Below are 25,200 nucleotides of genomic sequence, written 5' to 3' on the forward strand. Positions count from 1 at the left end.
AATGGAGAAAGACAATCGCTAAGTTTTTGTCTCATTGTTCCTGGCCCTGAAAATGTAGTGTACAGTGGATCATATTCATTTATGGCCCACTCTGTCTGGTTTCTTGGAAAAGCATCTCTTGATGCAGAGGACTAGACTAATTACATTTATGAATTTTAAGGAGGTTTACGCGTCCACTAAGTTTCACTCTGTATTGCCATTTAATGAACATATTGTAGCAAAAGTACGTTAATACAATAATAATCAGATATAATAAATGGATAGAGAGTGTGAAAGCCAATGAGTACAATTTTCTAAAGCATGTAAATGACACAGGAGACTAAGTCCCATTGATTTTCCTAAGCATTTAAGAGCTCCTTAGTATCACTTAAAGTCAATGGGATACTGGGTCCTTAGTTCCCAAGTCACTTTTGAAAATGGGACTTTGGCACTTTTGAAAATTTTACCCAGTATCTTTAGTGTTAATATTTAACTGATATAGAGAGATATTGCATGAAAATTAACCCCTTTGTAGCTGTGAGACATGGTTAGCTTTTAATGAAGGTGTTACTATGAGCCAAATTCTGCTCAGTGACCTGAACTAGAGGGTAGAGGGTTATACTTACACAGGTTCAGTGGATGCACATAAAAATTCATTCTGGTTCTCGAGCTATTATTGATTCTAGCACTATTTCACATTTTAAGTCAAAGGAATCTCTCTGAAACCCACAATCTCTCTAAAATCAGTATGAACTTTTTAAGCGCGCTCCCCGCAGTCCCACTGCCTTCAATGAGGCTTTAATTGAATGAGTAAGCAGAATTTGGCCCTATATTTTATTCAGCCCCACATGGATATGATTCAATCATACTTTTATCATTCCCCTCAATACGCCTGAATATTAAAAAAACCCAAAACTTTGTTATTTTATCCCAAGACCTCTAAACTTTGTGCGTTTTTTTTTCAAAATGGAAACAGCAAGGGGCCTCAGTATGAAGTGTGTGTTTGAGCTTATTTTGATTCAATAATAAATCAACATGAAATATTAGCAAGAAAATATTTCCCATTAAAAGAGCCTCATACCATAGAGGAGCCAAACCCAGTTAAATACCGTCACAACCATTCTACATCTAACAAGGATTTGAAAGAACAGATTCTACATTAGCACAAGTGGCGCAATGAATAAATCTAACATTATCCTCAATATTTGCACCTTCTTAGCCATTACTGTCTTATAGATCTATATTTTGATTTTAAGCTATTTTTTTAAAAAAATCAGGCTCTTGCAATCTATTTCTGTTCATCACCAAGTCATAATTTCTTTAACCTGGTAACCATAGTTACTTTCCAATTACAAGCAATTCCACAGAACATAAAGCTGCATATTAATTTGGTATACAAGTCCACTATCAATACCTAGATTAAACTAATGATGATTGCTAGTACAATAAGTTTGGTTATCTCTGTTTGTTTTTTCCATTTTAACAGCTTTATTTTTTTTCCAGATCATTTACTAAGGTTCCATTGTTTAAATGAAAATGTTTTGTAAGGTATTTGAAAATATAATTTGATAATTATTTGTTTGTTGGTCGACATCTTCTACACACTGAAGACCAAATTTTTGAAGGGGCTCTGTTTGTATATGCGTAGCTCTGTGTGCGCAATTTTTGAATGGCTTTTGTCCCAAGCCCTGGTTCTGCAGTTCCTGGCTGGGAACCATGGCCAATGGGAGCTGCGGGGGTGGTGCCTGCAGGTGGAGACAGCATGTGGAGCAAGGAGCTGAGGGAGGGGAGTTCCTGTTGCCCTTCCGGGGAGCCCCCCCCCAGGTAAGCACCATCCCACACCCCAACCCCCAGCCTCCCCACACCCAAACTCCTGCTGCTGGGGGGCGGGCCCAAAACTGCCCCAGCAGCAGCTGGTGTGGCTGGCCCAGGGGCTGCCCAAGCTCCTCAGGTGGCTCCTGGGCTATCTGCACAGGCTACTGCAGAAGTCACGGAGGTCACAGAAAGTCATGGATTCCGTGACTTTCGTGACCTTCATGACAAACACGGAAACTTTTTTTTTTTTTTTAGAAGAAATAGAATAGGAATGTTAAAAAGCAGCAAAGATATAAATTAAATTATTTCACTTTTGTTTGTACATAGCAAGAGGAATGTACACATAACCACACTTGTGGATTGTCAAACATAATGCAGTTGGCTGAAATAACTTCTTATCTTCACTTTACTACTCCCTTCTAGCTAATCAATAGGTTTTGGTGCCAAAAACATGACCCTGTGATCTGAACTCATTAAGTCATAGTACTGGGGAAACAAATCTGAGGCAGTAATTAATATATTTAAGACAAAGAGAAACTGCATTTGAAGTGATTTGAAATTTTCCCGTATTTAGTACAAGCCTGGGGTCATGTTCCTCCTCCTAAACATGAATTGTTTAAAAGCACACTTGATGGAATGGTTAATCAGAAGTAAAGTCAAGTCAATTTTTAAATAAACAAGTCACCGTTTGATACAAATTGTGTGACATGATTCGATACATAGATTCATAGTTGGGTATCTAATACAATTTTGCCTAAAAATTCTGAACCCAAAGATTCCAAAAATTAAATTCTCACCCCTAATAAAAATGCTATTGCCATTGAATAGGCAAAGGCTGCTCCAGTTGAAGTCAATATGCTTACTGAATTATATACAGTTTACTGTTTTGAAGAATGTAGCAAAGACTGTTCACTTTAATTAAAAAGGACTACTTCACACTGAAGTTAAAAAATACTGTATATACCAAGCAATATTACATTTAAAAAACAAAAGTCTAAGCATTTGAAAGTATCAAGTTGAACAATAAAGGGAAGGTAATATATATTAATGTACACTCACACGTAAAAATATTTTAACTAAATATACACACATGAAATGCCACAAACAGCATACGCTAAAAATAATCATAATTCTGTCGTCTGTATGCCTCTTCAGCCTCAACCTATAGACAAGAAATCCTCATATACCTCTCCACTTTAGCCTGCATATGCACACATATTCAATATGGGCTTCAATCTTGCAAACCATTCCCCACATCACATATGGCCTATAACTATCCTCCAGTTTATCTAATCAGTGTTAGGTAGAAACACCAACAACTTATCTCTTACCTTCCATGTGCAGACCAGAGACTCTACCCTCCCCCTCTCCAATTACTTGTTATGATTAAGACAAAACAGCCTATCACCGCATTCTCCATATACTGTTCATACTCCTGAGGGCATTCTGTACCAACAAATAAATTCTGTGCTAAAAAATTAAAAATTCTGCAAATTTTATTTGCCAAATAAATGTGGAGGCTCCAGCATGGCATTGGGGAGCACAGGCCACTCTCTGCATAGAGGTGGGAGATCACTGCGCAGCTCCCCTCACCCCAGACATGGACTCAGTGGTGAGGCTGCACCAAACCCTGACACAAGGACTGGGCCTGCATGCCAGGTGCACCAGGAATGAGCAGGCAGGGTCAGCAAGGCAGTATTCAAGTACAAAGGGGCTTAGTGTGGGGGGGATCCAGGTGTGGGTTGAGAGGGTTCTGTGTGGGACAATCTGGGTGAGGGTGGCTCAGTGGGGGATCTGTGTGAAGGGGGGTCTGGATGCATGGGGGGGGGGGTTCTGGGTGCAGTGATAATGGGACACTGCAAGGGGTCCAGATGAAGGTTGTTGGGGCTCTGCAGGAGGGTCTGGGTGTCAGGGGATCATTGTGGGGGTCCAGATACTGGGGGAATGTGGCTCAGTGGGGTGGGGATCCAGGTGCGTCTGAGTGGGGCTCAGTGGGATGGGGATCTGGGTGTGGGTGGCTTGTTGGGGTGGTCCAGTGCAGGGGGAGTAGGGCTCATTGAGGGGGGTTCTGAGTGTGGGGAAGTGAGGATTGGCAGGAGGGCATGAGGGGTTCTGGATGCATGGAGTTAGGGCAGACGGGGGAGCAGCTCCCTGTACAGGGATCCCTCCCCCCTGCAGCTGAGGAGCAATGGGTGCAGGAAGCGAGGAAGGGGAAGTTTGCAGAGCTTCCTGCAGCTGTGGGAGAAATATAGGGGTGGGTCTGACCCAGCCCCGGATGCCGTGCAGGGGAAGAGGAAGTCCTGTCCTTCCCAGCCCAGCCAGGACTAGCAGCTGAGCCCAGGGTAGGGAGCCAGGTCTTCCCTAGTCCTGCCCCCTGCACCACAGGGATTTACCTCTTTGCCAGCTGCCCTGGGCACCCAAAACGTACTGCTGGGGAAGGTTGCATGACTGCTCTTGTGGCTTCCCCTTGCTTCCCAGTGAGAAAGTTATTTTTCTGCAGGGAAGCAAAGAAATCTGTGGGGGACATAAATTCTGCACCTGCACAGTGGCGCAGAATTCCCCCAGGAGTACTAGTTCAGAAACTACTCTGTCCCGTTTATCATTCTACTGTGAGGCAATGTCCACTCTACCACACTCCTTCTCCTGACTGAAAAAATCCTATTATACCTTCCTTATTCACACGGTCATTAAGAGTCTCAGACCCTGCCTTCCAGTTATAAAACACAGATCTTTTTTCACCCTATACATGCAGGCCACAAAACTTCAAAATACTCTGTTCATCAAAGCTAGTGGTACGGGTAGATCTGGATAACCTGGCGCCTGAGGTAAGCTGCTACCACCATAATGCACTAGGTAAACATTCTCGGTGCTGTCGCCAGGCCGAATGTGAGGACCACAAACTGGTAGTGGTGGGGCCGCACCGTAAACCGGAGGAAGCATCTGTGTCCTTGAAAAATCACGATGTGGAAGTGTGCCCTTCAAGTCGAGGGCAGCATACCGGTCTCCCGGATCCAAGGAGGAGATAATAGAAACCAGGGAAATCATGCGGAACTTTACCTTCTTTAGGTACTTGTTGAGATCTCGCAGGTCCAGGATGGGCCATAGATTGCCCTTGGCCTTTGGGATTAAAAAGTACCAGGAATAGAACCCCTTGTTCCTGTGCTCGAAAGGAACTTCTTTGACCACACCCAGCTGTAGCAACCCTTTTACTTCCTGTGCGAGGAGAGTCGCGTGAGAGGGGTCCCTGAAGAGGTACAGGGAAGGCGGGTGGGAATGGGGGGTGGGGTATAAAGGAACTGGAGGATATAACCCTGCCCCACTGTGCTGAGGACCCAACGGTCCGAGGTTATAGTGGTCCAAGCAAGGAGGAAAAGGGAAAGGCGGTTGCAGAACACTGGGACAGATGGATCCGGGGAATAATCTGGTAGGTCACACTCTGGCGCACTCTCAAACGACCATTTGGCCCTTTTCTTGGTATGGGTCAAGCCCAACTGGACAGGGGGTGGAGCCAGGTGGCTCAGACGGCGCTTGTAGCCCTTGGCTCATTTGGGGGGCTGATCCTTCTGAGGCTGGCTCCCCCGGGCCTGAGGCTGCTGCGGTTTGAACCGCTTATGCACTGGAGCTGGGACATAGAGACCCAGGGTTTTCAGGGTGGTGCGGGAGTCCCAGAAACCGTGCAACTTGCTGTCCGTTTGCTCCGCAAATAGGGCTCGGCCATCGAAGGGCAAGTCCTGCACTGACTGCTGGGCCTCAGAGGACCACCCAGAGAGAAGCAACCAGGAGGCTCGCCGCATGGAGATAGCAGAAGCCATGGTGCGCCAGCAGCATCAGCGGCATCTGATGCCGCCTGGAGGGCCGCCCTGGCCGCGGTCATGACCTCATCGAGGATCTCTCAGAACTCCTTCTTGGAAGGCTCGGGGAGCAATCCTTCGAACCTGGCCATGGCTTGCCACAGTCATATCGGCCAAGGAGGGCTTGGTGGTTGCCCGCTCTCAGCTGAAGGCTGGAAGACGAATAAATCTTACATCCAAAGAGATCCAGCCTCTTCAAGATTTTATTTTTGGGGGTGGCCCCTAGTTGTCCTTGCCTCTCCTTGTGGTTAACCGCCTTGACTACAAGGGAGTTGGAGGCAGGGTGAGAGTATAAGTACCCATGTCCCTTGGTTCGCATAAAATACTTGCGTCCAGCCCTCTTAGAGATAGGGGCTGTTAGAGAGCTTATTCCTTCACTCTCCCACTTCCCTGGTCCTTCTTGCATGAACAGAGAGCAACAATACCAGAAGTCCGAAGGTGCAGACAATTCGATGTTTATTGGGGTGAACTTCCAGCAAGCTTAAATCCAAGTTCCTTTTTCCTTATTTTCGAATCCCAACTTACTTCCTGTTTGCCCCTAATTTATATAATAATATTCTTAGCTATACCTTAACCAATCATTCTACTTGAAATTTAACTAACCAATCCTAACATACTGTAACCAATTATATCCCACCGTCTTAATTAGTTTACACCCAGCAAAATTAATTATACAGCAGACAGAAACAATCACAGAACCAGAGACCATGCAAATAAACAATAGCAAAGTGGGAACTATAGTGACAAACAATACAGAAGTGAGAATTTCACAGCTACATCTATAAAGACATAAGGGTTTCCCAGCGGTGTCTATTGATAAGTGAGTTCTTATCAGACAGAAAACTATCAACCTAAATTTCCTTTTACATCTTCTAGGCTCTTCCCTTTCTCTGGAGGTGATAGATTGGATCACCTTCCTAACAGCCCCATATTGACTAGTTTGGAATGTGAGGCTGTGACCATATGCTTCCCAGCTTATGGCTGCCTCTGCTGCTTAGCCAAAGGCATTGGCCTAAGAACAGGGCCTCAGACTGTCACAGTCAGAGAAGGCCCTTACACAGATTCTTTCTTGTATACCTCTATTACTAGCTAAATGATAAACATACCTACTTTCTTAGAGTATAGGCCTTTACAGACAGGCCTGAATATCTATATCCTAACAGCAAAAAGGAGTACTTGTGGCACCTTAGAGACTAACAAATTTATTGGAGCATAAGCTTTCGTGAGCTACAGCTCACTTCATCAGATTCATTTCCCCTCCCCCCCGCAGCCACCGGACAGCCTGGGAAGGTTGGGTGAACCCCCAGGGGTTCCATAATGCAGGCTACTGTGCTTGGGGCCATGGGACAGGTTTCGGTGCTGATAATGTAAATCGGCACTGTCAGTACGGGGGCCTGTCCCACACTTAGGGAACCCTGCTCCGTGCTGGAGGTATAAACGGAGTGGTCGGTACTGGGCAACCAGGATCAGGCGGAGTGGTGGCTCTTGTCCGACTGGTGCTGGTCACTGCGTCCCAAAGCTGACCCATCTGAGCAAGACTGGAGTCTTCGTCCGGATCTCAGGAACTGATGGCGTTTGGCGGATCTGCGTTGGACACCCGGCGATCCATGCCTCATGCTACTCGACTGGGACCGGAAGCTACCAAGGGCTGGTTGCCAGGAGGATCTTCCTGAGTAGGGCGACCTACTTCTTGGAGACGGGCGATGATGGCCCAGTGATCTGTGGTCTCTGATCCTCAGACGGTCCCATGATTGGTACCAGGCCCTTAGAGATGGTCGGGGCCGGTCTGGGAGTTCTTGCCACATGGCGCATGCCTCAGAGTGTCTGCACCAATCTACCAGCAAGGTACATCTCGAGTCCCTCGATCGGTGCCCCCTGTGCAGAGACTGAAAAGGGCTCCGCTGGGCCTGACTTTCTAGTCCTGAGGCGTGACGGCTTCAGGCGGGTGAGCAATGGCGGGACGTCCCGCTCATTGGGGAATGGTGCTGCTGAAGCAGGGACACACACAAAGGTCCCAACGCGGGTTTTCCCCAAGACCAGGATACTGCTGAAGCCGGTGTGGGAGGCACCAGGAGCGTCAGGATCTCCTGAGCTGCTTGAAGGGCTTCAGGCATCAACAGCACCTGAAGCTGTCCGGGGCCTGCACCACTATCTGGAGTGCAGGCGAAGTATGGGATGGGGTGCACCGCTCAACTTGAGCTCGAGCCCAACTTCCCAAAGGGGGCGTTGAGCTGCCCTGCATCGGTCATGGCTCGTCCCCAGCCCTCTCCTCTCCCTTACAAGAGGTAGGAGATTATACCCCCCAGTCTTTTTCGGCTTCTTGACTGGAGCCATTGAGGGAAACCGATGCCGGCTCATGGATGGCGCTGGCAGAGTACTGTGCTCAGTGAAGAGTCGGTGCATTAGGAGCGCTTTCAGATGGATATCGCGCTCCTTCTTTGTCCTAGGCTTAAAGGACTTGCAGATATGCACTTTTCACTTATGTGTCCTTCACCTAATCACCTTAGGCAGCTGCTATGGATCGCTGATGGGCATAGGCCATTTGCAGCGATCACAGGGCTTAAAGCCTGGGGACCGTAGCATGCCCTGTCCCCCTGATAAGTCCTGTTTGGGACTAACAAAGAGTTTGAAAACTACTACTATGCATAAGTAAGAAACTACTGACTATATACAACCGTATTATAGGTTTTCAAAGTTCACAAGAACAGAGAACGACACAATGCTAGGTGAAGCAGCAGATGTTCCAGCACCATCACTGGTGGCAAGAAAGAAGTGAGGGTGGGGGGAGTCAGTGGTCCCATTATACTGCACCATGCGGGCGCCACTCCAGAGGGTGCCAGAGCCGATTCCCTACGGATACTGCTGACGCAAAAATTTCTGGCACCAGTACATGTGGCGAGCACAAACACCTAATATGGAATGGACATGAGCAAGCACTCGAAGAAGTAGTAGTATATTCCTTTTTTATTGCCTTACCTTGTGTGAATGTTGTGTTCATGTATGTGAAGAACTTAGGGCTGATTACTGGTTTTGCACACACTGAACTGGGGAGAGAAGGACCTCCAGGAAAAGTAGATAAGAACTTATGGTGGGTGTTTGGGACTATACTGGCCCAAGCTGCACCTGTCTACCCCACCCTCATCATCTCCCCCATTAAGGCCCTACAGGGGCAGGGTTTAAAAAAAATCTCTTTCTTATCTCCCTTCTGATAAGTGAGTTGGAAGTACCATTGCCACTTTGTGTTATGATCTCCCTGGTGCACATCAACGACTCAGCGCTTGGTTTTTCCACGTAGGCTGCCTACTCTCCTGCTGCCTATTGATTCTTGTGTTTGAATTTAGGTCGCTAGCATGCTGTGCATTACGGAGTGTCTAAGATCACACTGCCGAATCCATACATTTTTTAAAAAGTCAGTAAACTGCAGGAAGCAGTCAGAAATTACTGCATTGGCTCTGTAGGAGATTCTCTAATGAGAAACAGTTCTCAGCAGGAGCAGAACCAGAACAGTAGCATCCTACACTGCCACAGCGCCTAGGCTCCAGGACACAGAAATAAAATAGGGCGTGGCCAGAGAACAGCATGCAATAGCTATTCCCCAGCTAATGAATAATCCCCTTGAGATCATTACCAGTTGGCAAAGGTTAGAATAGCCCCTAGGCTGCTCTAACCTGTCTGGGAGAAAGGCTGAAGGACAAACAGGGAACCCTAACCAGCTCCCTGACACCTCCCACAGCAGAGAATCTGTCCCTGAGTTTTTCCCACCACTTCATAAAATGTATTGCATCATTCCCCTGCCTACCCGCAAATGCTGCAGTTTCATTTAGCATTCCAGTTTAAAAGAAATCTACACACCAAAGCTGGCAAACGTAAGCATTCCAGAGGGTTCTGAATTTAATTTAACTGTTGAAAACTGCACAGATTATAACAAAGCTTTTACGGGTATTTCATTCAGTATAAAAATATCAAAGTTCATTTGAAAAACCTGAGAAACTCCTGTTGTTTATAATGGTGTTCCATAAAGCTGCCTATTACTGAGCAGCGTTAATCCACATCTTGTATCGTGATCTCAATAAGGTGCTGTGAGATAGTAAAATAATAGAGTCTGCAGAAAAACAATGGGGGATTGAGCAAGAAAACAGATGTTATGAGGGGGAGGAGAAGGAAGTGAAGGAACCAAGAATATAGGATACAGAAAGTGATCAGGAAGTGGTTGAGGGGGAGGGGAATGGGACTAGCAGAAATTGCTGACTTCATCCATTGCTGGTTTCTGTTACTACATGTACATAACAAAAATGCATACAGAAGAAATTACAGCTGAACTGCTATTATTACTGTGAATACAAATGAATGATAAATATTTCACCAAGCCATTAAGAAGAGTAGAAAGAGCCACAGAAATGGCATATTATGGTTCTCTGTAGACAAGCATTTTTGAATATTCAGGTTTAAATTTCCTTGAGATTTTGACCTTTCTGAAGAACTAAAGAGCCAAGTGTTCATTTATCCTACTTTCATCGCTATGGATCAGCCAATATCTCCAGCCTTATGATTGATGAAGGTTGCAGTGAGCGCTCTATAAAGACCTCAGTGGGTACAGATGAGTTTCTGGAAAGAGCTCAAGTTACTGCCTCATCACTTTCTTGCAGGAAGGGGGATCATCAGTCCCAAGCCATTGCCTCAACGGTTGCTGTGAAATGCTTTGTTTACAGGGGGGCACATGCACCATTGACCGCTTAAAAGCTTCATTTAATGTTTTACAAAACTGAATGCGCTTCAGGCATCAGCTCTTCAGACTTCACTTTTACTTAGCTTGAGTACAGACAAGAGAACGCATTTAATACAAAAATTGCACTATCTGCTCACACATGAACGGGGAGGTGGATGGCTACAGTGACCACTCACCCTTCAGGCTAACACACTGTACTGAATTAAGTGTTAAAAGGACCAACAGTCTACATACCTGTAGTTGTTCATATATAATTATCATACCTCAGCACTCATAGGCAAATGACCAGTCCATCATTATGTACATTAGAGAATTAGAAATGCAAGGGACTTACTAGAGCAACATCCCATGCAAGAGCCTTTTCTCCAGACCCCACCCATTTATTTTGCCACCTCAGAGAAATAAAAACTAACTCTATGCAAAACTCTACAAAGTAGAGGGGGGAAAGCCCCACACCTCACATTATAGAACATAATTTAGAATTATCTAAATGCCTGCTTTTATTTCCATGGCATCTTAATAACTAGAATTCAGTTAAAAAAATCAACTGCTTCTGCTTTACATTATATAGTTAAACTATTCATGAAATACCATGCACCATTGCTTTATACACTCATGAATCTATTGCATGATGAGAAAGATGTAGCTTTAGATTCTTATGCCTTTACAGTAAGTGGATATTTTCCCCATTTTTACTGGTTTCGATATTTCTGTATCTTCCCCTTCCACCTAGTATCACAAAAGAAAGGAGAAAAGCATCTGAAACAGAGAAGATGAAGATTTCAAAGTCAGCTGGAAAAATTCAGTACTGTAAGTGCCTATCTTTTCCATCATTTGCTGTTAGTCTATACGAGTAGCTAATGCGTTATTTTTGAAAATGGCTCTGAACACAAGTTACAGCTGTAAAGATGATCAGTCCCAACATAGGCACAAAGATGTTACTGCCCATTTTTATATTCAGTTTCAATAGGTGCCAGTTCATTTTTGTAAACCCGTCCAGAATGAAGATTTTTCTAAAATGTAATCAATCTTTTAGACTATGAATGTCACAAGGAAACAGCTGGCAGAGCGCATGCATAACGAGGCGCTTGGGTGACTACTTTTCCCATGTGTCTTTAGTCATCGTACCAGATCAGCGCACAGTTTCCAGCCATATAGAAACTATTCAAATATTTCCAATTTTAACAACAACTTTCAAGAACAGTACATGACATTTTTTGAATGGTGGATTAAAGTAATTGGGTTAAATTCACCAGTGAGGAAACTCCACTGACCTCGGTGAAGTCATGCACATTAAAAGAATATTCAAATGTCAGTCAGGCCAGACAAAACGAGTTTCAGCAATAGCTCTATACTGTGGATTGCAATTAATATTGTCTCTCATTTCCTCATTCCCCTTAATAGTCAATGTTTAGCGTGTTAAAAAGGCAACAGCTTCAGGCCTACTGGGGTAGCATGAGTCTTCCATTGACTTTACTGATGTCAGGATTTCATCCATAGTCCCTTCCCTGAAGTCCTTACAGTATAAGCAGGCAATATACAGGCTCGGGATGGAGCAAAGGGGTGCAATATACGAGCAAAATGAAAAGGCGTGGCTAGGTACAATTCTTGCTAGTGCCAATTTTAAGTCTATATTCCTGTCCTTTCCTATTCCCTCTCCCTCCCCCAACAGGCAAAGCCCAGATTTCCCAGCTTCGTTCTTTCCCCCCCCTACGGACCCTCATATGCTGCCATTACCCACAGGCACGTAAGGACTGAGACAGTAGGAGCATTAGTCAATCAGAAGAAACTCTCTAAGGCCTTGATCCTGGTAGGTGACCTGCATGGGTGGACCCTTGCACCCATATGGAGTCCCACTAAAATAAATGGAGCTTCATGTGGGTTCCGGGGTCTGCCCACAGAGATCAACTGGGAGGATCAAGGCCTAAAATTTTCCAACTTAATTTTATTAGAGTTTTCTGAATGTTCTACCTTCCCCCTCTCCGGATTTTCAGCCTCCTGAGAAATTAAGTGGGTTTGCCACGGCAGGACAATGTTATTAGGTTTCACCTGGTGTTAAGTAGGCAAAAACCTCCCCTCCCCTTAAAACAGATTATTCACTTCATGGTTCTTAAATCTTAAATGAACCAAATAGTATCATAGAATCTCTACGGATAGTAATTCCATGCTCTAATAATAAGAATATAGCAATAGGGATATATTACAGACCACCTGACCAGGATGGTGATAGCGATGATGAAATGCTCAGGGAGATTAGAAAGGCTATTCAAATAAAAAAGTCAATAATAATGAGGGATTTCAACTATCCCTGTATTGACTGGATACATGTCACCTCTGGGCAGTAACATCTTTGTGCCTATGTTGGGACTGATCATCTTTACAGGTGTAACTTGTGTTCAGAGCCATTCAGAGACAACGTTTCTTGACACCTTAAATGGGTGCTTCTTGGAGCAGCTAGTCCTGGAACCCAAAAGGGGAGAGGCAATTCTTGATTTAGTCCTAAGTGGAGCACAGGATCTGGTCCAAGAGATAGGTCGCTTGGCAATAGTGACCACAATAAAATTAAATGTAACATCCCTGTGCAGGGGAAAACACCACAGCAGCCCAACACTTAGTATTTAATTTCAGAAAGGGGAACTACACAAAAATGAGGAAGTTAGTTAAACAAAAATTAAAAGGTACAGCGCCAAAAGTGAAATCCCTGCAAGCTGCATGGAAACTTTTTAAAGACACCATAATAGAGGCTGAACTTAAATGTATACCCCAAATTAAAACACATAGTAAGAGAACCAAAAAAGTGCCACTGTCGCTAAACAACAAAGTAAAAGAAGCAGTGAGAGGCAAAAAGGCATCCTTTAAAAAATGGAAGTTCAATCCTAGTGACGAAAATAGAAAGGAGCATAAACTCTGGCAAATTAAATGTAAAAATGTATTTAGGAAGGCCAAAAAAGAATGTGAAGAACAGCTAGCCAAAGACTCAAAAAGTAATAGCAATTTTTTTTAAAGTATATCAGAAGCAGGAAGCCTGCTAAGCAACTAGTGGGGCCACTGGACAATCGAGATGCTAAAGGAGCACTTAAGGATAAGGCCATTGTGGAAAAACTAAATGAACTCTTTGCATTGGTCTTCACAGCTGAGGATGTGAGGGATATTCCCAAATCTGAGCCATTCTTTTTATGTGACAAATCTGAGGAACTGTCCCAGATTGAAATGTCCTTAGAGGAAATTTTGGAAAAAACGGATAAGCTAAACAGTAAAAAGTCACCAGGATCAGATGGTATTCACCCAAGAGTTCTGAAGGAACACAAATGTGAAACTGCAGAACTACTAACTGTAGTCTGTAACCTATCATTTAAATCAGCTTCTGTACCAAATGGTTGGAGGATAGCTAATGTGGAGCCTATTTTTTAAAAGGGCTCCAGAGGTGATCCCAGCAATTACAGGCCAGTAAGCCTGACTTCAGTACAGGGCAAACTGGTTGAAACTATAGTAAAGAATAAAATTGTCAGACACATAGGTGAACATAATTTGTTGGGGAAGAGTCAACATGGTTTTTGCAAAGGGAAATCGTGCCTCACCAATCTATTAGAATTCTTTGAGGAGGTCAACAAGCATGTGGAGAAAGGGGATCCAGTGGATATAGTGTACTTAGATTTTCAGAAAGCCTTTGACAAGGTCCCTCACCAAAGGCTTTTAAGCAAAGTAACTGTCATGGGATAAGAGGGAAGGTTCTCTCATGGACTGGTAACCGGTTAAAAGATAAGAAACAAAGGGTAGGAATAAGTGGTCAGTTTTCAAAATGGAGAGAGGTAAATAGTGGTTTCCCCCAGGGGTATGTACTGGGACCAGTCCTATTCAACATATTCATAAATGATCTGGAAAAAGGGGTAAACAGTAAGATGGTAAAATTTGCAGATGATACAAAATTGCTCAAGATAGTTAAGTCCCAGGCCAACTGTGAAGAGCTACAAAAGGATCTTTCAAAACTGGGTGCCTGGGCAACAAAACGGCAGATTAAATTCAATGTCGATAAATGCAAAGTAATGCACATTGGAAAACATAATCCCAACTATACATATAAAATGATGGGGTCTAAACTAGCTGTTACCACTCAAGAAAGATCCTGGAGTCATTGTGGATAGTTCTCCGAAAACATCCACTCAATGTGCAGTGGCAGTCAAAAAAATGAACAGAATGTTGGAAATTATTAAGAAAGGGATAGGTAATAAGACAAAAAATATCGTATCGCCTCTATATAAATCCATGGTACGCCCACATCTTGAATCCTGCGTGCAAATGTGGTTGTCCCATCTCGAAAAAAATATATTGGAACTGGAAAAGTTCAGAAAAGGGCAACAAAAATTATTAGGGGTATGGAACGGCTGTCCTATGAGGAGAGATTAGTAAAACTGGGACTTTTCAGCTTGGAAAAGAGATGACTAAGGGGGGATATGATAAAGGTCTATAAAATCATGACTAGTGTGGAGAAAGTAAGTAAGGAAGTGTTATTTACTCCTTCTCATAATACAAGAAAGAGGGTTCACCAAATGAAATTAATAGGCAGCAGGTTTAAAACAAACAAAAGGAAGTATTTTTTTACACAACGCACAGTCAACCTGTGGTATTCCTTGCCAGAAGATATTGTGAAGGCCAAGACTATAACAGGGTTCTAAAAAGAAGCAGATAAGTTCATGGAGGATAAGTCTATCAATGGCTATTAGCCAGGATGGACAGGAATGGTGTCCCTAGCCTTTGTTCGCCAGAAGCTGGGTTTGGGTGACAGGGGATGGATCACTTGATGATTACCCGTTCTGTTCATTCCCTCTGGGGCACGTAGTATTGACCACTGTCGGAAGACATGATACTGGACTAGATGGACCTTTGGTCTGACCCAGTATGGCCATTCTTACGGTTATATTTTAATCTGTTGGGTGATCATGTTAGCTGGCTCTAAATGTAAAGCATTTTCTGTAATGGCAAGTAACAGGCTTTCCAATTTGGAGCTTCACTTAAGCAAACCATTGGCTTTTGAAATAATTACTACTTCCTCCTCAAAACAAATAAAATCTTATGAGTGTAAACAGCCAGAAATCGTGGCATCAGATAGCCATAATTTTATATTTTACCTTTTCTAGGTCTCCTATGTTCCTTTACGGTTTAATCCCCTACTACAGATTACAAGAATCCTGTTCATTTGGCAAAGTTAACTGGACCATAATATCCATACTCCAAAATACATTTTTAATAATGGCACTATGAAAACATTTCTTTAGCTCTAACAAGACTACCGTTTGCCAGATGATCAAATTGGGAGATACTGTTGAAATGTGCTTTTGCTGCTGGAAGTATCGCTAAAACTCAAATATGTACCACAAAACCATCCATCGTGGTCCATGTGGTGTCAAATACATAACTCCTCCCTATCAACTTCTAAAATGTACCAGCTGTTAAACAATTTGCTGGATTCAAATCAAGTTTTACAGATGGTGTGGGAGCAAAAACTTCCATGTACTAAGCAGTCAGAATGGAATTGCATTATTTAGGAGAACATTTATGATGGACCCATGGAGTTGCATATTACAGCAATCTAATTTAAAATCCTTGAGCAAATGGGACACCATCCCAGTTTCACAGAATGGGTTCACTTTTGCTCAGTTACTTGTTAAAGATGCTTTATGGAACACAGTATATATGCCATTGGAACATACAATAGGACTGTTTTAGCTAAGTTTCTACAGATGATCAATTCCACTGTTAATGAAGACCAAACACCTTGTATCATCCCTGATATCCTGAAGCAGGACATTGAAACTTTTTCAGTAATAGATCCAGTACACAAATGGGTCTTTACAGCTACTTTCAAGGAACAGTTAAAGACTAAGACTGGCATCTTATAAAGTCCATCATTGAGAAGTGGATCAGTTCAATTCTGAAAAATTGCTATTTTTGAAGGGGATGCTTTTCTACTTTTCACTTACAGATCTAAAAGTGCTCCACCATGAAGAAAGGTTATTATTATTAGCTCAATTTTCCAACCCAATGCCCTGTACACTGGATCACACTACCTCAGATACAGAATACATCTGGCCAAATCTGGCTTCTTCCTAGATCTGCTGGAGTAGAAGTAAATGAGGTTATAATTCAGACATAAATTAATCTTGTTGTCCACGGACTTGAGCCTGTTGATCACAGTCTCCTTTTAGCTTTTTTAAATGCTGGGGCATCATTTGCTATGGTGGAAGAGGGGCAGTTACACCTTTTTGCCCCCCAAATTTTTCATGAGCCTATATGCTCCATTATGTCTTCCACTTTTTGCCCCACCAGACTTTGCAGGATGTAATACAATATTTTATTTGCTGACCCAACTTTCCCTCCCCATCCCCCTGCCAAATTATTCTGAAATGATGCCCATTTAAATGGACAACCTACATTCTAACATTTCCATACTCAGTGAGCGAATGACCTTGCCACCTCAGTAATGTTCTTTTCACATAGTTATTCTCACATGCAATTTCCCAATTTTTTTTTTAAAGTTAAAATTATTTTATGTGCAATTGTGGTATGCATCACAGAACCTTCAGCAAAGCTTGAGCCACAGGACTAACTATATTATTAGCAGCTTGTGGCAGGAGAAGATTTATCACAGGGGACTAGCCAGATCTGGATCTCTCGGCCTTGACATATGTTACTCCCGTTAGCAAAGGGGAGCGAATGTCTTCTCAAATGGTTCTGTTACCCAACAAAACATGTCCACAGAGAATGTGGACACAGCCAGCCTTTGCTGAACATTGGCACCTGTTGAATCAGCTTTGTATGATTTACATTTCATGTTCAACCCAGATATCAGTTTACACTGCATCATTTCAAAACATCGGGACAGATATACTTGTGCACTAGGATCAGCACCCTTCAGATCAGAGCATAACAGACAAATGAAAAATTCAGACGATTTCTTCTTCCTTTTTATTTTTGACTCTTTGGTTGGTGGTTTCAGAGAAAAAGAGCTATGAGAATTGTACCAGCTTTCCTCTTAGGGAGCGCTTATCAGATCTGTCCAATAATGTGTTTGTAGTCTCAAAGTTTACCTGTAACAATCAATTTTTATATCCTAACATGTTACCCAAACTTTTCAGGAATCAAAGAAGAAAGCTGAAACGGCAAATAATTCTGAGAAGTGCTCCCTTCCAGATCCCAACAAACTTCTCCTAACAGCCATGTTTGGTTGCTAACCAAATGACTGGAAGTAGAAAATAAGGGATTTCAATTTTCTTCTTTTCTGCTAACTCTACATATTGCCTTCCAGCAAATCTTCCTATTCTTCTGTGGGGGTGGAAACCTTGGCATCTAAGATTGACATGTCTATTGCACCTGAACCTAAAAATGACATAACCTAATTACTCCCTAGATGTCCTCTTCAAAATCAGAAATTTCTTACCCAATCCCACAAAAGTTTATATATGTGTTTAAGTTTACATACTGTGAAGCCAATGGGAATATTCACAGTGCTTAAAATTAACCACATATGTACACTTTTGGAGGACCAAGGCCACAGAAACTGTCCTTAGTCTACAAAAGAGTAAAATTCTATTCCATAAAGAGCACTTTGATTGGTTTTTTAACCTCTCAGTGCTTGCTGAGCTAACCTTAGCTAAAAGAAAAATGTAAAATCCTATTTAGGTTTGCCAATTGACAATACCAATATAAAATAAGCACATTTTGTTTTCTGAGAGTTGCATACACTGATCTCACTTCCCTGAATTTGTTCAATAAACAAAACACAGCAATTTCGTAAGAATACACAGGAGCTGCATGACTGTCTCCAGACACTATAGAGACTAACCAATTTATTTGAGCATAAGCTTTCGTGAGCTGCAGCTCACTTCATCGGATGAAGTGAGCTGTAGCTCACGAAAGCTTATGCTCAAATAAATTGGTTAGTCTCTAAGGTGCCACAAGTACTCCTTTTCTTTTTGCGAATGCAGACTAACACGGCTGTTACTCTGAATCCAGACACTAGAGACTGATCCAACTCAGTGCCAAGTTAGTGGGCATGCCTTAGTGGAGACAAAGAATTTCAGTTCAACAGTTTACATATCCAAACTTGTCTACTTTTTGGAGGACAAATATTTCTACATATATTTTCTGCAGAATTATATTCAGTTAAATGTTTAAGGCAGAAAGTTTGGGGTAATTTCAACATGCCTTCTATTTAAACATTGGTCATGATAATAAGCCCATTGAAGCCAATGGAAAAACTCTCATTGACGTGAATGGAATTTGGATCAGATCTAATGTGAGATGTATTCTACATGTCTTCATTCTGGAAAAAAAAAAAAAAAGCAGTAAACTCCCTAGTAATATTTTGGACTGAATTAGTCATCTATATAAATCAGATTTTCCTGCCTAGTTTGTTGCTTATATTTCTTAGTCAAACAAAGCAGAATATATTAAATATTTCATAACAGAACAACACTGAAGTACTCTCCATCCATGGTTTAAAATGGCATATTTTGTCTAGCTAAAGCAAACTCAAATAGGTATGTTTTCTTTTGTTTACCTCTGCTTATTTATTAAAATGTGCCAGTGAATGCAACTACTTAGAAATATTTCCTCACTCCCCTTCAGTTATCTGCCTTTGATCTAACAATGATACAAGAAATACCTGCCTTAAGATCTGACAGGTGTTGGATTAATGAATAATTGTTTGGCCAGTCTGTTGCAGTACTATAAACACTTTTAATATTTGGGGGGGGGGGATCTTTCTTATCTCGTTTTAAGAGCTCCTAGGACATATGGTGACCTGAGTTGCAGTGCTGACAGTATCATAATTTATTAATAAATTGGGAGTAAATCCATGTCCATGAGAAAAGCAAAAGATGGTTTATACCATTCACTGGCCTCTATCCCACTCAAGAACATTTAAATATATATTACTTCCATCTACCTGTCACTTCTTGTAACATGTTTAGATTAACAGATACAATCCAGAGTTCAGAGACTACTGCAACATCAGAAAGGATTTCTGAGAGACGCTATTTGCAACAACAGAGTCTTCAGATTTCCTTAAACATGCTGGCAAATGCATGCTTTCAACTCTTGTTGAACCAGGGATTAGAATGGCGAACACAGATTAAAACTTCATGTTATTCTGTGCATTTTACACTTCAATATGCTCATTTAAAGTATTATATGCTAAGCCTCAGAACTAAAAAATGCTCAAACACTGGCTGATTTTCTTCTTTATGCTCACTGGTCCAAGTCCAGTATGTTTTGATTTTATGGGTTCTTAATTTTGTTCTGCTCTGCCAAAGCATTTCTATTAGGTGGAGTGTAGGTGCACATCATTCTGATTACATTCAGACAGCATTAGAGCTATGAGGGGACCAAGCGCTGTGCAGTTTCATTGCACTGTAGGGAAAGACTGAGAAGAAGTTTGAGAGGCTACATGGGAGGTTGACACACCCTGCAGAGTTCAACTCCATAGCAATTTCCTCTTCATCTCCTCACTACAGAAATTTGTAACAAGGAAAAGCAGAGAAGCCATAAACATGGAGCTGAAGGATGTGCCACTAACTAGATCTTTCCACCACTGCAGGACAGGGGCGCAGAAACCTTACGAAACAGTGCAGCCCTAGGTCTGCACTAGCAACTATGGAGTGGCTTGGCTGCTTTGCCTTCTCCATCTCCTCTCTTTCAGCAATTAAATATCTTCAATTGACAGCAGACCCTAAGAAACAATCAGCCAAAAAAACCTAGTTTCTCTGAAAGCGGGTTATCCACAGCAATTGTCATTTGGATGAGATGCCAGACAACTGGCTGACACACAATTACATGATGCAGTTCCCATAAACTGGCACACCAGTTGCTAAACAATGACTGGCATTCAAAGGATTCTTCTGGTGAAAGCTTAGAGAAAAGTTCCCTCAAGCTGGGATTAGCAGATATTATTGTGGACTAGGGTGTTTAGGAGTTCTTAACAGGAAAAGCAACCAGAATACTTTAGGGATGTAGATACAGGATTTTTGTATAATCAGACTCCATTAATACTGATAAAACAGGATCCATGACAGAATCTTTTGCACCCAGATAACTTCTTGTCATTAGAGTTGCTGTTGTAATTCATATGATTTTCCAAGCTTTGGTACATCAGGCAGAGGAAGAATCAGATAAAACCCCCATAATCAGTCCATAAGCTGAGAGAGGGAGTTACAAAAAAAACAAAACAAACATCCTGAACCCAAGATTTCTCCCTACTTTAAGACTGACTCATGATATTTTGGATTCCAGGGATAGACTGAGCTGCCAATGTAGAACACCAACTCACTTTATCACTTGACTTACATTAGTCTTCGTACTGACAAAGAATGTGGGAATGCTTTCCTTAAGTAATAAGGAGGTAAAAGTGTAAAATTTTTCACCATTCTCAAGAGTGCACTACATTTTCTTTGGATTTTGTTCATTTGCACTTCAGAAAGACAGGAAATTCCAGCTGCAAATTCTTGTCCAGCATTTTAAATACCAAGTGAAGTGCTTTACTTCCATTGCCAGACAGTTTACCAAGGAACATAAGCACTTTAAGAAAAAGAGGTGTAAATATTTTTGTCCTTTTCTGTCAAGCGGAAAGCAGTTGCACTAGACTCATAGCCAACAATCACTCACTGCCGCAAAAGAGCTTTAGTTTTGGACGTGGGCCTGAGCTTACAATCCTTCCTCACATGTGTAGTCCCACTGAACACTCATGTGAGTAGTGAATATTTGTGGGAGTACGGGTTGCAGGATCATGAGCTATGTGGTCACACTAGCAAGCAGCTTCGGAGTACAAGTATAACAGACAATATGAAAAACTACAAAAAACGTGCTATACTAAACTAAAACTGTTAATTCTTTTTCAGCAAGTCAGTTGCACTGACTTATCTCTTAGCTATACATTTAATATCAGTATTCATACGCAAATTCCTCCAGGGATAACTGTTCTAATATCCAGAGACCTCATACAGTAAGAAAAATGTGCTATGTATATGGGTACGTAGGTTCCTTTTTTATTTACAATACATTGTCTTGAGACTGTGTATTTTTTTAAATCGCCAAATAAGATCATGTGAGACATAGATATTACTATTTAATATATTAAAATAATGGCTACATATTTAAATTAGCTTGTACCCAGCAATGAACTTTCACACCAATGTACCAATGCTTCCACACCATAAGATCTATAATAGAGATGCAGCAGATCTGTTATACTTCTCATTAATCTAATGAACACAGATCTTAACACACTTTATTTCCTTTGGTAAGCAATAACATCTCTTTAAATGCCATTATTCTCTGAGGTATTTAGAGTAAAAATCCTGATGAAATGAAATTACAACACATGTACTATAATCACCATGCAAAATTAAATAATCTGGACATGTTATTGTTCCCCTCCTTCTCCCAAAGAACCAGCAACAGTGATTAGAGCATACCATGAATTAATAATTTATCAACTGAAAAACAATTATGCAGTTATACAAGTGTAAAAAATGTTTTGATCAACTTATTTTGGGAGAACTTGTATTTAAAAAGGAAAATGTATTTTGAAGGTTCAGGCCTGATCAAATTATTTTATGAAATAATTAACCACCCCACACCCAAGAAAAAAAGGCATTAATGGAATACTGACCCAACCTCAACTATGCAGTGATGCTAGTGGGCGCTATTAATAGAAATGGAGGATTTCCCCATGCCATTTGCTGTCAAGAGCACAAGGATTTGGAATTACCCAATTTTAACCATTAATGCAGATTCCCAGCACAACTGCAATTATAATTAGCGTTTTGATAACCAAACTCAAGGTGAAAAATGCTTATTCTCTAGTTTTTATTTATATCTGGTCATGTGCAAGTGCTGTCATGCAGTTTCATGCTTTATCCTTGAATAAGGAGCAAACCATCACACTTGTTTGTGAAATTAATACGCATTTTTCTTCCTTATACATAAATCTTCTCTTGCCTAAGCTCTTTAAATGATTTCACATAAATCAGTTTCATATATCAAGAGCCAAATAAGCTGGGGCTTTAAAATGTTTAAAGCCACCATATGTTGAACACCGCACTTTATTTTTATTCTACATTCACTTTGCCTCTTTGAGGCCTGCGGCAAACAGCTGTCATTAACATTCACCCCTTCTGCTAACACTTCCCTTAATCCCTGAAGGGCTTCCCAGCCTATAATTAAACTTTCCAGCTGCTGCGCTCATAGATGGCACCAATATGCATCACTTGTTTTATAATATTTCCTAAAAAAGCTCTCTTTACTGTTTTTAAGAGCAGGCACTGGAACCACACCCCTTTTGAGATTCAAGTTTTCTATTAAATATGCTCATTATCTTCTAAATCAGGTCATCTTTTATTAATTAATTTAACTTTAAAAAGTGGATTTATTAATAGCCTGAGTGCGAAAAAGAACTGAAGAATGGTGGCTGGAAGTGGGTAAACTCTTCCACATTATGAATGGCAAAATATTCTGAAAAGAACAGTATATCCACAACCATTTCCAAAAATGTTCAGTTTAATTCTAAAGCTCAGACACCACTCTTACAATGAAATAGCTGTGGTCTGGAAGGCCATTCTGAATAAATGCAAGTGAAGGACCGAACATCTCACTTTGCAGCTTTTAATTTGGATTAGGATCACATATATACACAACCACCTGAAAAGACTGCTTTTCACACATCAATAAATACCCTGTCTTCTGAATAGGGGTGAATAAACTTTTTTTTCCTGAATTTGAGCCCATTTGAACATCATGGCTGCAAAATTTTGATTTACTTAAACATTACTCAATTGGCAACTGAAAAAGGAGCAAAAATGCTTGAAATAAAAAGAAACCAAATACTCTGTTTATATGCCACATATCAACTACGGTAACTACTTGTGACAACGTAGCTTTTTGGGTAGGGGGAATTATGCTATCCCTTGTACAGTCATAGCACAGAAACAGTAGAAAAAATATTACACAACTGACAGATAAAAAAAGTCAAATTTTGATTAGTTGAGTATCCAGAAAATAAAATAAGCTTGAGAGGTTTGCAAAACCTATCATACGCTCTTGCTTTAATTCACTGTGATGCTAGCAACCAGGCTGTGCAGTAGCTTATTTTCAAAGTACAGATCTTGTACTCCATACATTAGAAATCAGGATGGAGCACTCAGTTTCAGAATACAAAAAAGGAACATTAGCACTTCAGCAGTAGAGCACTCTTACAAATAATAATTAAAAAAGTGAGATCAAAGTATTCAATTTATCTCTGACGTACTAGGCAAGACTTAAAGTCAAAGTATGTTGTGACTTCTAAAAGTTTTAAGACAAGATAAGGGAGTTACTGACCTAGAATGTTCATCAACAGGCTAAATAATTGCTTCATGGTAATAATTTATTGGGATTGTTGATGGACCTTTGCCAGTCTATTCACAAGAAGACTATTCACCGTAAGACTGGCAAAGGTCCATCAACAATCCCAATAAAATATTACCATGAAGCAATTATTTAGCCTGTTGATGAACATTCTAGGTCAGTTACTCCCTTGTCTTGTCTTAAAACTTTTAGAAGTCACAACATTCTTTGACTTTAAGTCTTGCCTAGTATGTCAGAGATAAATTGAATACTTTGATCTAGCTTTCATGTTTCTGAAACTAAAGAATGCTTTAAAATGAGATTAAGGCTGCACCTTTCTAAAAGTTATCTGCTATTTAAACAAAATGGGGGCACCATCACAGGAAAGGAATGTATTAACTTTAAAATTACACTATTGTTGAGGTTGTTGATTTTCTTCTTGAGTTTCTCTAAGATGCCTTACCTTCAGATATTCACATGGCAAAGACTTTTCTAAAAATTACATGCTAGCTGTTCAGTTTAATAATTACTCGTGCTGGTTGGGAATGTTTCATAGAATCATAGAAGATTAGGGTTGGAAGAGACCTCAGGAGGTCATCTCGTCCAACCCCCTGCTCAAAGCAGGGCCAACACCAACTAAATCATCCCAGCCAGGGCTTTGTCAAGCCAGGCCTTAAAAACCTCTAAGGATGGAGATTCCATCACCGCCCTAGGTAAAATTATTTTCTGTTGAAAAAAATGCCAACTAATGGGATAGATTTTCTGGTCCCAAATGAAACTTCTGGTAGGTGTGGGAAAGCATCCACCCTAGAATAGCCAATAGCCCAGTGGTAAGGACACTCACCTGGGATGTGGGAGACCAGGTTCAAATCAGGCACAGCAGGGCTTGAACATGTGTCTCCCACACCTCAAGTGAGTGCCCTAGCTGCTTGGCTCTTGGCTATTCTGGGATAGAGTTCTCTATAATTTTTGTAAAGGTCTTGGTTTTGTTCTGCATCAGAATGGAAACAAATGCATCAGAATGGAAACCTCAAAACGAAATGTTCATGTAACAATTCTTGTTTTCTAGCCAACCTTAATAATTACACAGAAAATTGTCAGCTAAAATGAGCTAGATTCTTTGCTGTAGACTCTTAAAAGATTAATAATTCTGTTTCAGCCATGTCAAGTTTTAAAAAAATCACTCCTTGCTAAGGATTATGAACAAGTCATGTATGAAGTTTTACACTTTGTCCATGTATGAGTTATCCTTGTGGTAGTTTGGAAGGAGGGGGGTAAGTGGGGAAATAATGTATTAGTAATTCTTTCAAAAACACAGTTGAAAGTTTCCTTCCCTCCATCCCCCTACCTTAAACTGTTTTGTTTTTTTTTAAATCACCTTTGAGCACAGAGAGAGTATGAACTGTTTAAACTTCAAATGCAATTTTTTTGGAGAGTTATGATGAACTGAAA

General features: G+C 41.3%; 1 protein-coding gene across 45 annotated transcripts in view; it reads right to left on the minus strand.

Moving 5' to 3' along the window:
- The window catches only part of EPB41L3 (erythrocyte membrane protein band 4.1 like 3), a 198,643-nt gene that overhangs the window by 89,356 nt on the left and 84,087 nt on the right, over positions 1 to 25,200 (minus strand). The gene's annotated exons all lie outside the window — the stretch shown is intronic.

Source organism: Chelonia mydas, chromosome 2, assembly GCF_015237465.2.
Source record: "Chelonia mydas isolate rCheMyd1 chromosome 2, rCheMyd1.pri.v2, whole genome shotgun sequence".
Taxonomy (NCBI): domain Eukaryota; kingdom Metazoa; phylum Chordata; order Testudines; family Cheloniidae; genus Chelonia; species Chelonia mydas.